The sequence below is a fragment of the Rhamphochromis longiceps genome, linkage group LG12 (assembly GCF_057381845.1).
Source record: "Rhamphochromis longiceps isolate RC_006_pf linkage group LG12, R_longiceps_female_GT1.1, whole genome shotgun sequence".
NCBI lineage: Eukaryota > Metazoa > Chordata > Actinopteri > Cichliformes > Cichlidae > Rhamphochromis > Rhamphochromis longiceps.
This window is the reverse complement of record NC_140568.1, coordinates 16810129-16824331: the sequence shown is the minus strand read 5'-3', so window position 1 is coordinate 16824331 and position 14203 is coordinate 16810129. Positions and strand designations below refer to the sequence as shown.

General features: G+C 45.1%; 1 protein-coding gene across 3 annotated transcripts in view; it reads left to right on the top strand.

Moving 5' to 3' along the window:
- Positions 1-458: 458 nt before the first annotated feature.
- The window catches only part of paxx (PAXX non-homologous end joining factor), a 28435-nt gene continuing 14690 nt past the window's right edge, over positions 459-14203 (top strand). Inside the window, exon 1 of one of the 3 annotated variants that reach the window (XR_014914032.1) lies at positions 459-806. The gene's annotated coding sequence lies outside the window, so the exon portion shown is untranslated. Of the gene's footprint in view, positions 807-3120; positions 6421-14203 lie in introns of those variants that run through there. The other 2 variants (XR_014914030.1, XR_014914029.1) reach the window with 2 other exon arrangements.

The following is a 14203-nucleotide window of genomic DNA, read 5'->3' as shown; positions in this document are numbered from 1 at the left end:
TTTATCTAGCTCTGTTTTAAGAAAGGCTGGTGACCCCTGTTATAGAGTCTGACAGCTACGAGGATTATATACAAATATTCAACTATACCAGAATTAAACCAGGTCTAAATTTAAAAAAAAGTGAGTATCACTACAAAGATTAACCCACAGTAGTCCTCATACCACAGTTTGATATCAGCAAACACCGAGAGCATACATTGATATGACACCACAGCCATGGTATCATTGCAAACACTGATAACAGCATAAATCAAATTAATGCCTGAGGACCCCAAATGCAGTCTAGCAGGCAGGCAGATGTTTAAAGGAATGTTTATTTGAAAGGAAAACAAAGTCCTTAAACATGCAATAAATAAATGATGGATATTAATAGAATCAATATACCTAAGAATAGGGATGGGTATCGAAAACCGGTTCTTGTTGAGAACCGGTTCCCACTGTTTCAATTCCTTGGAATCGTTTGCCACTTTTAAAAATGATTCCCTTATCGATTCCAGTCGCCCCGAATGACGTCATCACGTTGAGTAGCGTCTTTTACCCAGTAGGAAACACGGCGCCTGAGCGGCACAAACGCTCAAAAGTTTGGTTACACTTTATGAGAAAGGATGACAACAGGGCAACGTGCAATACTTGCAAAGTAGAGATTTCATCAAAGGGAGGAAACACTACGAATATGCAAAAGCATTTGCTCAAAAAACACGCGATTGCTTTCAACGAATGTCGTGTTTTTGATCCGCTCTGGACTAGCGAAGCTCAACCCAGCAGCAGCGGTAGCGTTTCCACGTCCTCTCCCGTTAATACTGCAGGTAACTAATCAATTAGCATTGCATATTATGTTAGCACGATTTACCTTATTACAAAACCTGCTATTACTGTGCGTTGCATTTAGTTAACCATGATGAGAGAGACAGAGTCTGGCTGGCTCAGATGCTGGCAGTTCTCGCTGCAGTCTACCGGTAGCGTCTCCTTTCAGGCCAGGATAGACGAATGTCACCCAGCAGTGTCTAAGTTTGTGGTCAAAGGCTTGCACCCATTTGCCACAGCAGATGCCCCCGATTTCACTTTGGTAATGGTAAATGGCCTGCATTTGTATAGCGCTTTTCTAGTCCATAGGACCCCAAAGCGCTTTACACTACATTCAGTCATCCACCCATTCACACACACATTCACACACTGGCGATAGCAAGCTACATTGTAGCCACAGCTGCCCTGGGGCACACTGACAGAGGCGAGGCTGCCGGACACAGGCGCCATCGGGCCTGTGTAAGTGAATGTGTTTAATTGTAGGCAGGGACATTACTGGATATTCTTGTGTAATTGCTACAGAATAATTTATGTTAAACTTTGTTATTGCTACAGGAGAATATTTATTTTATTATTTTACATATACATTTTTTTTCCTGGGGACCCTGTGACACCCCATTGAAGAGCCGTAGGCTGGATCTCTTAAGATCTCACTGTTGGGTTTGTAAGGCCATGTTACTCCTAAATTTCTATCTTGTTCAAAGAGAAGATATAAAACACAGTTCTAAGCTAATCGACTTTAGTGTTCTCCTTTTTAAAAAAAAAGAATCGATAAGAGAATCGATAAGGAATCGAATCGTTAAACAGAATCGAAAATGGAATCGGAATCGTTAAAATCGTATCAATACCCATCCCTACCTAAGAACGTATATTGAACACAGTCCTGGACACATGGCGACAACTAGGATTACTGGAATGCCATAGCTGACCTGACTCTTGCTTTTTGACAGGCTTTCCCTGACAAAGTTAACATGGTTAAATTAAACACCTGCAAAGAACATTCAAAGCCAATTGTGGCATGTTTAAGCCACAGAAGTGGAAGATGACCCCAATGAGAGTCAGCTCTGTGGACACATTTTCCAAGGACTGAGACCTGACATGCCCAGAAAAGGCTGGAGACAAAGAAAACAGCAAAGGAAGAGATGCAAAGTACAGACCTGCACAATGCAGCGCTGATGCTGGTCGTGCCATGATGAGTGGAAACATGGGTTGCAGAGGAAGAGGAAAGGACAGAGGACAGGGCAGAGGGAGAGGAGGCTGTGCGTGTCTACTATAGAGTGACTTGGGTTTATATTTTATTATTGTCATTTGTATTTAGAAATATATAATCATTTATGCTTAGAAGTATATAGTCGTTTGTAGATTGAAAGAGTGTCTCATCCTAGGAGGTCTGTAACAACCAGTGTTGGGAAGGTTACTTTTAAAATGTATTCCATTACAGAATACAGAATACATGCCCTAAAATGTATTCTGTAACATATTCCGTTACGTTACTCAATGAGAGTAACGTATTCTGAATACTTTGGATTACTTAACATATTATCATGCATTTTACAACTACGTGAATGTACTATTGCTGTGTGATTTATTACTATTACTGAAGGTCCGCGGCTCCGAACCGTAGTAAAGGGACCTCTGACTAATACGGGTTCGTGTAGGGCTCTTAGCCGAAAAATAGCTTTACTTTGTTGTCTGGGTCAACTCTGCTTGCGAGAGACAGAGAGAGGCATTGAAAGGCTGCTCCAACGGAGGAAAACACGAACACAGCGTACTGTCGAGTTTTATTGGCTTACTTACAGCTGGGCTCATCAGGCACTCTTCTTGGCTGCAGTGGTTATTATTATATTTACATGCTTCCAGCTCCTGTTTTTGCTCGATGACAACTCATACTTTCGACTCTCCTTTTTCTCCCACCATAACAAGTATGGCAGTCCATTCTCCCTGCAGCACGGACTACACTGCCCATGATGCTACATTCTGCATTCTGCCTATTAGCTTAGCACAACAACAACAACAAAAAGGCGCTCTCTCACCCAGGAAACACGCAGAGCGAGAGCGTCACCCTGTAACCATGGCAACCGCAACACTGCCGCCTGGAACTACAGAACGTAGCTGTCAAACAAAACCCAAACAGTCCTGACCCGCCACAATATGAAACAGGAAAGTACTGCCGTGTAATCCATTTATTTCAACAAAGTAACTGTATTCTAAATACCACCTTTTTAAACGGTAACTGTAACGGAATACAGTTACTCATATTTTGTATTTTAAATACGTAACGGCGGTACAAGTATTCCGTTACTCCCCAACACTGAAAATCGACCGTCTCACACTTCTGGGTGCAAATGGGTGCAAGCCTTTTACCACAAACTTAGACACTGCTCAATGACATTCGTATATCCTGGCCTGAAAGAAGATGCTAACAGTAGACTGCAGCGAGAACTGCCAGCATCTGAGCCAACCAATTCGTCGACTCCTTCAAATGCGGCCGACAAATGCGTCCTTCATTTCCCCGAATTTGAAGGATGGGTCGGGTGTGTCCTTCATGGCCCACCATATCCCAGAATTCATAGCGCGGCCCAGCCAAATTTCAGCTGCCAACAATGGCGGCCGCTGCTAAGTTTTAAAATTAGTCTTATTACTCTTTCTGGGTCACAAAATAAACTTTTAACATATTTTCAGGCGAGAAAGAAGCTGTGTAAATTTCAAATATCTGCTTGGTTTATCAAGACATCGCATATTTGCAAAAGTGCACCAACGTTTTTGGAGATGTCTGTTAGCCACCCGCTGGATAGCAAGCCGGAGGGGTTCAGTGGTCACTCGAGCCGGCGAGAGCAGCGGAATTGCAGCTTCGTCGTTTTCAGATCCCCGGTCTTTCGCTACCTGAGTAGCGAAAGACCGGATAACTTAAAAATGTAATTGTTTGCCTTTCTTTTGGTGTTTTATTTGATCCGGAGTAAATCGGTTTGGCTGAGATCAAAGTTATTAGATTATTAGATTAAATAAAACGTTATTAATCTATCTGGTGGGTTCCTCCGGGATTTTCATACAACTGAATAAACGTCAAACAGAAAACTGATTAAACAGAAGTGTGAGACGGTCGAGAATTTACACCAGTGTCCTGTTATATTTTAGATAGCAAGGAGCAGACGGCCGAGTTTATTAAACTCCACCGAGACAGCGGTGACGCAAATCTGAAGGCTAGACCGTTCCGTTTCACAGCCTTGCACTCCCTGCCGCATTAATGGGAGAGGACGTACAAACGTTACCGCTGCTGCTGGGTTGAGATTCATGAGTCCGGAGCGGAATTAAAAACACGACATTCATTTAAGGTCATCGCGTGTTTTGTGAGCAAATGCTTTTGCATATTCATAGTGTTTCCTCCCTTAAATGAAATATCTACTTGCAAGTATTGCAAGTTGCCCTGTCGTCATCCGTTCTCGTAAAGTATAACCAAACTTTTGAGCGTTTGAGCCGCTTAGTAAATGACGCTCCGCAACATGGTGACGTCATTTGGGGCGACTGGAATCGATAAGGGAATTGTTTGCAAAAATGGCAAACAATTCCAAGGAATTGAAACAATGGGAACCGGTTCTCAACAAGAACCGGGTTTCGATACCCATCCCTAGTCTCGTTCCAGCGGCGGGTCTGTGCCAGACAAACCCATCAACCTCAAACACTGCCGCTTTTGTGGAAAAAGAGAACATTAGAAGGAAGACTGTCCCAATTGGAAACTCCAAAGGGCTGAAAGAAGAGGAGAACCAGTTCTGGGCAGATTGAAGATGGGAGGACTGGACTCCAGATGGAGCTGCAGGCTGGTTTGCCCATGACATCATGCTTTGCATGCACACACTCTGATAAATCAAGCTATTGTCCATCCCTTTGATAGGCAGAAAGAATCTGCCCATCACCTGAAGGAACGCATGTGCATTTAAACTGCAAATCTGAACTGATGTGCACTGTTACTGTCACTGTACCAAATACTGTATAGGCATGTACTGTTAAGCTACGAATAGACACAGGGTCTGGTGTTTCTATACTGCCTGAACATGTTTACAGTATAAATTCCAGCTCAGTTAAGTTATGTAATCCTGCTGCTCAGCTTATTACATATTCAAAAGAGAAACTGAATGCATTAGGATGTCTTAGAGCTGATCTTACTTACAATGGCATGAGTGCCTCCACATATCTCTACATTGTGAGAATAGAGACATCTATACTAGGCATGGACTTAGTGACTGCCCTCCAGCTACACATAAAAGGGGAATAATTAGTCCTTGAGAGTCCCAAGGTCTGTGCTACACTTCCGCAAACCTCATCTCTGCCCACTTACTGCAGTTGCATTCGGATGTGCAAAGGACTTTGTACACGAAGTGAAGGTGCGACCAGGGAGTGAAGCCAATACAGCAGAAATGTCGATGCTTACCCTTGTCAGTCCGTGATGCTGTTTCCACAGAACTCAAGAACCATGAGGAACATGGAATCTTAGAGAAAATTGATGCATCTTAATGGGTCTCCCCGATTGTAGTCACTAGAAGGAAGTCTGGTGACAGTCATCCCTTGCCACTTATTGAGGACCTATTGTCTGAGTTGTCGTGTTCTCCACTCTGGATCTTAAATCTGGCTACCATCAGCTGAAACTACATGTAGAGAGTAGAGGGCTCTTTGCTTTCATTACACATGAAGGACTGTACCAGTACTGCAGACTCCCCTACGGGTTGCGTTCGGTGCCTGCAGTGTTTCAAAGGATGATGACATAAATCCTAAGTGGCCAAAAAGGGGTGCAATGTTATCTTGATGATGTCATCATATATCAGAAGATGAACATGAGGCCAACCTGGAACAAAGCAGCTCAAGCAGCGTTTGATCAAGTCAAGTGGTTAATCGCGTACAGCCCTATTCTGGTGATGTTCAACCCCAGTAAGCCAACCATAGTCTCGACAGATGCCTCAGACTATGGCGTGCTGTTTTGACTCAACTTGACAGTAATGATGCAGAACAGACTGTTGCATTTGCATCTCGCAGTATTCTGATGCAGAGAGGAAATACTCAATCGTTGAGAAGGAAGCCCTAGCTTGCGTCTGGGCTGCTGAAAAATGGCACACATGGCTCTGGGGAAAAAAATTCCTCCTAGGAACAGATCACCAAGCACTTACAACACTGCTGACTATTAAGGGCAATAACAGAGCTGGTCTACGCATAGCCAGATGGTCAGCTCATCTGTTGGAGGTACACAGTCAGAGGTACACATCGATTGCTAGTGCCTGACTCATTGCAGAAAAGACTCACTGATACAAAAGTGAAGTACCGGTAGCTTTTGCTTCCCGAGCTGATACAGCTACTATCATCCAATTCCTTTCTGTAGTTTTATCTCATGAAGGGAATCCAAATACATTGATAAGTGACAATGGCTCTCAATTTCACTCTGCTGAGTTTGCTGACTTTCTCGAAAGCAGGGCAATCCAACATCTGAGATCCTCAGTGTATTACCCAAGAGCTAATAAGGAAGTTGAGAGATTCACAGCCTGGCAGAATAGAATGGCCCTGGACATGCTCTTGGCTGAGAAAGGGGAGGCATAAATAACCCCTTGGATGACTGGTTTAGTAGTCATTTTGGTAAGAATAAAGCAATAATAGTATCTTTGTTAATGTCCATATCCACCTTTGTTGCCATACTCATGTGCTGTGGCTGTTGCTTCATCTCATGCAAAAGAGTAGGATAAAAGAAGGTGAATCTCCTAAATTGCAGTTACCCCTGTTACAGGCTGAGGATAGGGACAGAGATGAGGATAGTGAGAGCGAGGGTGAACATTAAAGTGTGAAACTGTTTTTTCTGACACTGTAGAATGATATGAAATCTCTTTGAGTGCAATGTTGTTGGAGGTCAATCTCTAGATGTTTTTCTCTAGTGAAAAACATGGTCATAATTTTCTCTTTGGGAGAAGTGTTCAAGGATGAACTGAACTGAAGATATAGATATGCAGGGATTTTTAAAGGGGCAGGTGCTCAGAGTTAAAAAGGGACACATAGAAACCAGGCTGAATAACAACAAACCACATTCATCAAGAATCTAATATGGAATAGCATCATATTATATCACTGTCTAAAGGTGGGGACAATGCAAACGTAGCCTATGTTTTATCTGATGGGGTAAGATGTTGCTGTTGAGGGGTTGCTGCTGCTCCTGCAGTCTTGATCTGAGACAGTAGACATAAAATGTCCATAGGAGAGATGGTAGCTGATTAAAGAAGTGTTATGAGATAATAATAAAATGCAAAGATTAGTGACAGCGCTTGGAATCATAAGGCAAGAGGTTAAAAAATATACTAGGCTCTGCCTGTGACACACTCTTTGCCTCTCTTCCTCCTTCCATCTCCTCATCTGAGCTATCACTCTTCATATGCTGTCCATCTGAGAACAAGGCACAATTTGCTATTGCATTAATTTATTATTTAATTATCCACACTTAACAACTCTTGCACCCAATCCACAATAAAGTAATGATAGAAAATGTTATAGAACCAAAACATTGCAATTATGTTTATTATTGTTTTTATACTTAGCTCTGCAATGCAACAACTGGTACATGTGTATTATTACCTGTACTCTTTTTAATCCAGCTGGAGAGGGATCCGATGCCTTTAGCAGCGTCACATAGCTCCTTTTGTCACTTTTTACTCCCAATGTCCTTACATGGCATGTCTGGAGAATATTATATCATGAGTAATAATTCCCTCGAGGGAACAGTTTACCCTGCCCGGGATAGGGTTACCGGGCCCCGCCCTGGAGCCAGGCCCGGGGAGGGTGCCCGAGGGCGAGCGTCTGGTGGCCGGGCCTTAGTCCATGCGGCCGGGCCCCATGGATAAGAGTGTCCATAAGTGCTCCTGGCCGCCACCCGGCACACAATGGACCCGACCCCTATGGCGCCTCCTGCAGGTGGTGGGCTTGCGGGAGGATGGGCCCATGTCTCCTCTTCAGGCTGTGCCTGGCCAGGCCCCATGGACTAAGGCCCGGCCACCAGGAGCGGAGGCCCTGGCGGACTGACCCCCGGCTGCCAAGACTGGCAATAGGGACATGGAATGTCACCTCTCTGGTGGGGAAGGAGCCTGACTTGGTGCGTGAGGTTGAGAGGTACCGGCTAGATATAGTCGGGCTCACCTCTACGCATGGCTTGGGCTCTGGAACCAGTCTCCTGGAGAGGGGCTGGACTCTGTCTCAGTCTGGAGTTACCCCTGGTGAGAGGCGGCGGGCGGGAGTGGGTATTCTAATATCCCATCGGCTTGCTGCTGGTACGTTGGGGTTTTTCCCGATGGATGAGAGGGTTTGTTCCCTGCGCCTTAGGGTCGGGGAACGGGTCCTGACTGTCATCTGCGCTTATGCGCCGAGTGGCAGCTCGGAGTACCCAGCCTTCTTAGAGTCCCTGGGGGGGTGCTGGAAGGTGCTCCACCTGGAGACTCTATTGTCCTACTGGGAGACTTCAATGCTCACGTGGGTAACGACAGCAAGACCTGCAGGGGCGTGATTGGGAGGCACGTCCTCCCTGATCTGAACCCAAGCGGTGCTTTGTTATTGGACTTCTGTGCTAATCACAGTTTGGCCATAACGAACACCCTGTTCGAACATAAGAGTGTCCATAAGTGCACGTGGCACCAGGACGCTCTAGGCCATCGGTCGATGATCGATTTTGTAATCGTATCACCAGACCTGCGATCATATGTTCTGGACACTCGGGTAAAGAGAGGGGCTGAGCCGTCAACTGATCACCACCTGGTGGTGAGTTGGATCAGGTGGCGGGGGAGGACGCTGGACAGACCTGGTGCACCTAAACGCATAGTGAGGGTGTGCTGGGAACGTCTAGCAGAGGCCCCAGTCCGCGAGATCTTCAACGCACACCTCCGGCAGAGCTTCAACAGCATTCCGAGGGAGACTGGGGACATTGAGTCCGAATGGACCATGTTCTCCATTGCCGAAGCTGCTGCATTGAGCTGCGGTCGCAAGGTGGTTGGTGCCTGCCGTGGTGGTAATCCCCGAACCAAATGGTGGACACCAGAGGTGAAGGGAGCCACCAGGCTGAAGAAGGAGTCCTATCGGGCTTGGTTAGCCTGTGGGACTCCGGAGGCAGCCAACAGGTATCGACAGGCCAAGCGGAATGCGGCTCGGGCAGTGGCTGAAGCAAAAACTCGGGTGTGGGAGGAGTTCGGAGAGGCCATGGAAAAAGACTTTCGGACTGCCTCGAAGAGATTCTGGCAAACTGTCAGGCATCTCAGGAGGGGAAAGCGGTGCTCTACCTGCACTGTGTATAGTGCTGGCGGAGCGCTGCTGACGTCGACTAAGAAAATTGTCAGGCAGTGGAAGGAATACTTCGAGGACCTCCTTAATCCCACTGACACGTCTTCCGAGGAAGAAGCAGAGTCTGGGGATGAGGGGAATGACCCGCCAATTTCCGGGGGCGAGGTCACTGAGGCAGTTAAACAACTCCTTGGTGGCAGAGCCCCTGGTGTTGATGAGGTCCGGCCCCGAGTTCCTGAAGGCTCTGGACGTTGTAGGGCTGTCCTGGTTCACACGCCTCTGCAATGTTGTGTGGAGATCAGCAGCAGTACCTGTGGACTGGCAGACCAGGGTGGTGGTCCCCATCTTTTAGAAGGGGGACCGGAGGGTGTGTTCCAACTACAGGGGAACTGTTTTCGGAACACTGGACCAGCTCTTTATCCTCTCGAGGATACTTGAGGGTGCATGGGAGTTTCCCCAACCAGTCTACATGTGTTTTGTGGACTTGGAGAAGTCCACAAAACACATTCGACCCAATCCACAATCGACCGTGTCCCTCGGGGTGTCCTGTGGGAGGTGTTGCGGGAGTATGGGGTGTCTGGCTCATTGCTATGGGCCATTCAATCCCTATACAATCGTTGCAAGAGCTTGGTTCACATTGCCGGCAATAAGTCGGACTCGTTCCCAGTGGGTGATGGGCTCCGCCAGGGCTGCCCTTTGTCTCCGGTTCTGTTCATAAGTTTTATGGACAGGATTTCTAGGCGCAGCCAAGTGACGGAGGGCTTTCGCTTTGGTGGCCTCAGAATCTCATCTCTGATTTTTGCGGATGATGTGGTTCTGTTGGCTTCATCGGGTGTGGGCCTCCAGCTCGAACTGGAACGGTTCGCAGCCGAGTGTGAAGCAGCGGGAATGAGGATCAGCACCTCCAAATCTGAGGCCATGGTTCTCATCCGGAAAAGGGTGGAGTGCCCACTCCGGGTCGGGATGAGTTCCTGCCCCAAGTGGAGGAGTTCAAGTATCTCGGGGTCTTGTTCGCGAGTGATGGGAGAAGGGAGCCGGAGATTGACAGATGGATTGGGGCTGCAGCTGCAGTAATGCAGACGCTGCACCGGTCCGTCGTGGTGAAGAGGGAGCTGAGTGTAAAAGCGAAGCTCTCAATTTACCGGTCGATCTACGTCCCTACCCTCACCTATGGCCACGAGCTGTGGGTAGTGACCGAAAGAACGAGATCGCGGATACAAGCGGCAGAAATGAGCTTCCTCCAAAGGGTGGCTGGCCTCTCCCTTAGAGATAGGGTGAGAAGTTCGGCCATCCGGGAGGGGCTCAGAGTAGAGCCGCTGCTGCTCCACATCGAAAGGAGCCAGCTGAGGTGGTTCGGGCATCTGACAAGGATGTCCCCTGGGCGCCTCCTGGGTGAGGTGTTCCAGGCATGTCCCACTGGGAGGAGGCCCCGGGGCAGACCCAGGACACACTGGAGAGATTATATCTCTCAGCTGGCCCGGGAACGCCTTGGCGTTCCCCTGGAAAAGCTGGAGGAGGTGGCCGGGGAGAGGGAGGTCTGGGCCTCTTTGCTTAGGCTGCTGCCCCCGCGACCCGGCCTCGGATAAAGCGGATGAAGATGGATGGATGGAGTAATAATTTTGAAAAATCTATACACATAAAACATACACACGTCGTCCACCCCAGCTGTAAAACTCAGAAACTAGTCTTACTTGTTATCATCTATCGTCCACCTGGGCCTTACACAGAGTTTCTGTCTGATTTCTCAGACTTTATATCTAATTTAGTTCTGAGCTCAGATAAAATAATTATTGTGGGTGATTTTAACATCCATGTAGATGCTAAAAATGACAGCCTCAACATGGCATTTAATCTGTTATTAGACTCAATTGGTTTCTCTCAAAATGTAAAAGAACCCACCCACCACTTTAATCACACTCTAGATCTTGTTTTAACATTTGGCGTAGAAACTGAACATTTAACAGTGTTTCCTGAAAACCCTCTCCTGTCTGATCATTTCCTGATAACATTTACATTTACAATAATTGATTACACAGCGGTGGAGAGTAGACTTTATCAAAGTAGATGTCTTTCTGAAAGCGCTGTAACTAAGTTTAAGAATATAATCCACCCACTGTTATCATCTTCAATGCCCTGTACCAACATAGAGCAGAGCAGCTATCTGAACGCTACCCCAACAGAAGTTGATTATCTTGTTAATAATTTCACCTCCTCACTACGTACAACTCTGGATACTGTAGCTCCTGTGAAAACTAAGGTCTCTAATCAGAAGTACCTGACTCCGTGGTATAATTCTCAAACACGTACCCTAAAGCAGATGACTCGTAATCTGGAGAGGAAATGGCGTGTCACAAATTTAGAGGATCATCATTTAGCCTGGAGAAATAGTTTGCTGCTTTATAAGATAGCCCTCCACAAAGCCAGAACATCTTACTATTCATCACTGATTGAAGAAAATAAGAACAACCCCAGGTTTCTCTTCAGCACTGTAGCCAGGCTGACAAAAAGGCAGAGCTCTTTTGAGCCAACAATCCCTTTAACGTTAACTAGTAATGACTTCATGAACTTCTTCACAAATAAAATGTTTATCATTAGAGAAAAAATTACCAATAATCATCCCACAGATGTAATATTATCTACAGCTACTCTTAGTACCATTGATGTTAAGTTAGACTCTTTTTCTCTAATTGATCTTTCTGAGTTAACTTTAATAATTACTTCCTCCAAACCATCAACGTGTCTTTTAGACCCCATTCCTACAAAACTGCTCAAAGAAGTCCTGCCATTAATTAATTCTTCGATCTTAAATATGATCAACCTATCTCTAATAATCGGCTATGTACCACAGGCCTTCAAGCTAGCTGTAGTTAAACCTTTACTCAAAAAGCCATCTCTAGACCCAGCAGTCTTAGCTAATTATAGGCCAATCTCCAACCTTCCTTTCATATCAAAAATCCTTGAAAGAGTAGTTGTCAAACAGCTAACAGATCATCTGCAGAGGAATGGTTTATTTGAAGAGTTTCAATCAGGTTTCAGAGCTCATCACAGCACAGAAACAGCTTTAGTGAAGGTTACAAATGATCTTCTTATGGCCTCTGACAGTGGACTCATCTCTGTGCTTGTCCTGCTAGACCTTAGTGCAGCATTCGATACTGTATACCATAATATCCTATTAGAGCGATTAGAACATGCTGTAGGTATTACAGGTACTGCACTGCAGTGGTTTGTATCATATCTATCTAATAGACTCCAATTTGTTCATGTAAATGGAGAGTCCTCTTCACACACTGAGGTTAATTATGGAGTTCCACAGGGTTCAGTGCTAGGACCAATTCTGTTTACATTATACATGCTTTCCTTAGGCAGTATCATTAGAAGACATAGCATAAATTTTCACTGCTATGCAGATGACACCCAGCTCTATCTGTCCATGAAGCCAGATAACACACACCAATTAGTTAAACTGCAGGAATGTCTTAAAGACATAAAGACCTGGATGGCCGCTAACTTTCTGCTTCTTAATTCAGATAAAACTGAGGTTATTGTACTCAGCCCTGAAAAGCCTAGAAATATGGTATCTAACCAGATTCTTACTCTGGATGGCATTACCTTGGCCTCCAGTAACGCTGTGAGGAACCTTGGAGTCATTTTTGACCAGGACATGTCCTTCAATGCACATATTAAACAAATATGTAAGACTGCGTTCTTCCATTTGCGCAACGTCTCTAAAATTAGAAATATCCTGTCTCAGAGTGACGCTGAAAAACTAGTTCATGCATTTATTACTTCCAGGCTGGACTACTGTAATTCATTATTATCAGGATGTCCAAAAAACTCACTGAAAAGCCTTCAGCTAATCCAAAATGCTGCAGCAAGAGTCCTGACAGGGACTAGAAAGAGAGAGCATATTTCTCCTGTTTTGGCTTCCCTTCATTGGCTTCCTGTTAAATCCAGAATTGAATTCAAAATCCTGCTTCTCACATACAAGGTCTTAAATAATCAGGCCCCATCTTATCTTAATGACCTTGTAGTACCATATCACCCTATTAGAGCACTTCGCTCTCGCTCTGCAGGCCTACTTGTTGTTCCCTGAGTATTTAAAAGTAGAATGGGAGGGAGAGCCTTCAGTTTTCAGGCCCCTCTTCTGTGGAACCAGCTTCCAGTTTGGATTCAGGAGACAGACACTATCTCTACTTTCAAGATTAGGCTTAAAACTTTCCTTTTTGCTAAAGCATATAGTTAGGGCTGGACCAGGTGACCCTGAATCCTCCCTTAGTTATGCTGCAATAGACATAGGCTGCCGGGGGATTCCCATGATGCATTGAGTTTTTCCTTTCCAGTCACCTTTCTCGCTCACTATGTATTAACAGACCTCTCTGCATTGAATCATATCTGTTATTAACCTCTGTCTCTCTTCCACAGCATGTCTTTTATCCTGTCTTCCTTCTCTCACCCCAACCGGTCGCAGCAGATGGCCGCCCCTCCCTGAGCCTGGTTCTGCCGGAGGTTTCTTCCTGTTAAAAGGGAGTTGTTCCTTCCCACTGTTGCCAAAGTGCTTGCTCATAGGGGGTCATATGATTGTTGGGTTTTTCTCTGTATCTATGAAGCGCCTTGAGGCGACTTATGTTGTGATTTGGCGCTATATAAATAAAATTGAATTGAATTGAATTGAATTGAATTGAACACGCACATGCACATAGTGTGACATTGTACAACTTTTTTCAGAATACTGTATAGCAACAGGTTTTCATCATGGTGCTGATCCAGAATCATTCCCTTACTGTTTATTCCTAGTCATATAGTATGAGTACTGAGAATTTTTTAAAGTAATAAATATAAAATAATTTATTTATAATGATTCAGTTTGTTTCAAACAGGGAAGGGGTCCCATTTCACTGCAGGTAACATGTACGTGTAACACCGCAAGTGACAATTAAAGGCATAATCAATCAATAATCATCAAAATCTTATTAAATGTTTAAACTGTAGAGATACAATAATTTGGGTGATGTAAAATCAGCATTTTGTTATATTTGAAATATAAATCTAACAATCTTTTTCTTAATGTATTTTCTTTAAAACACAATGCGTTTTTTTCTATCATGATTAT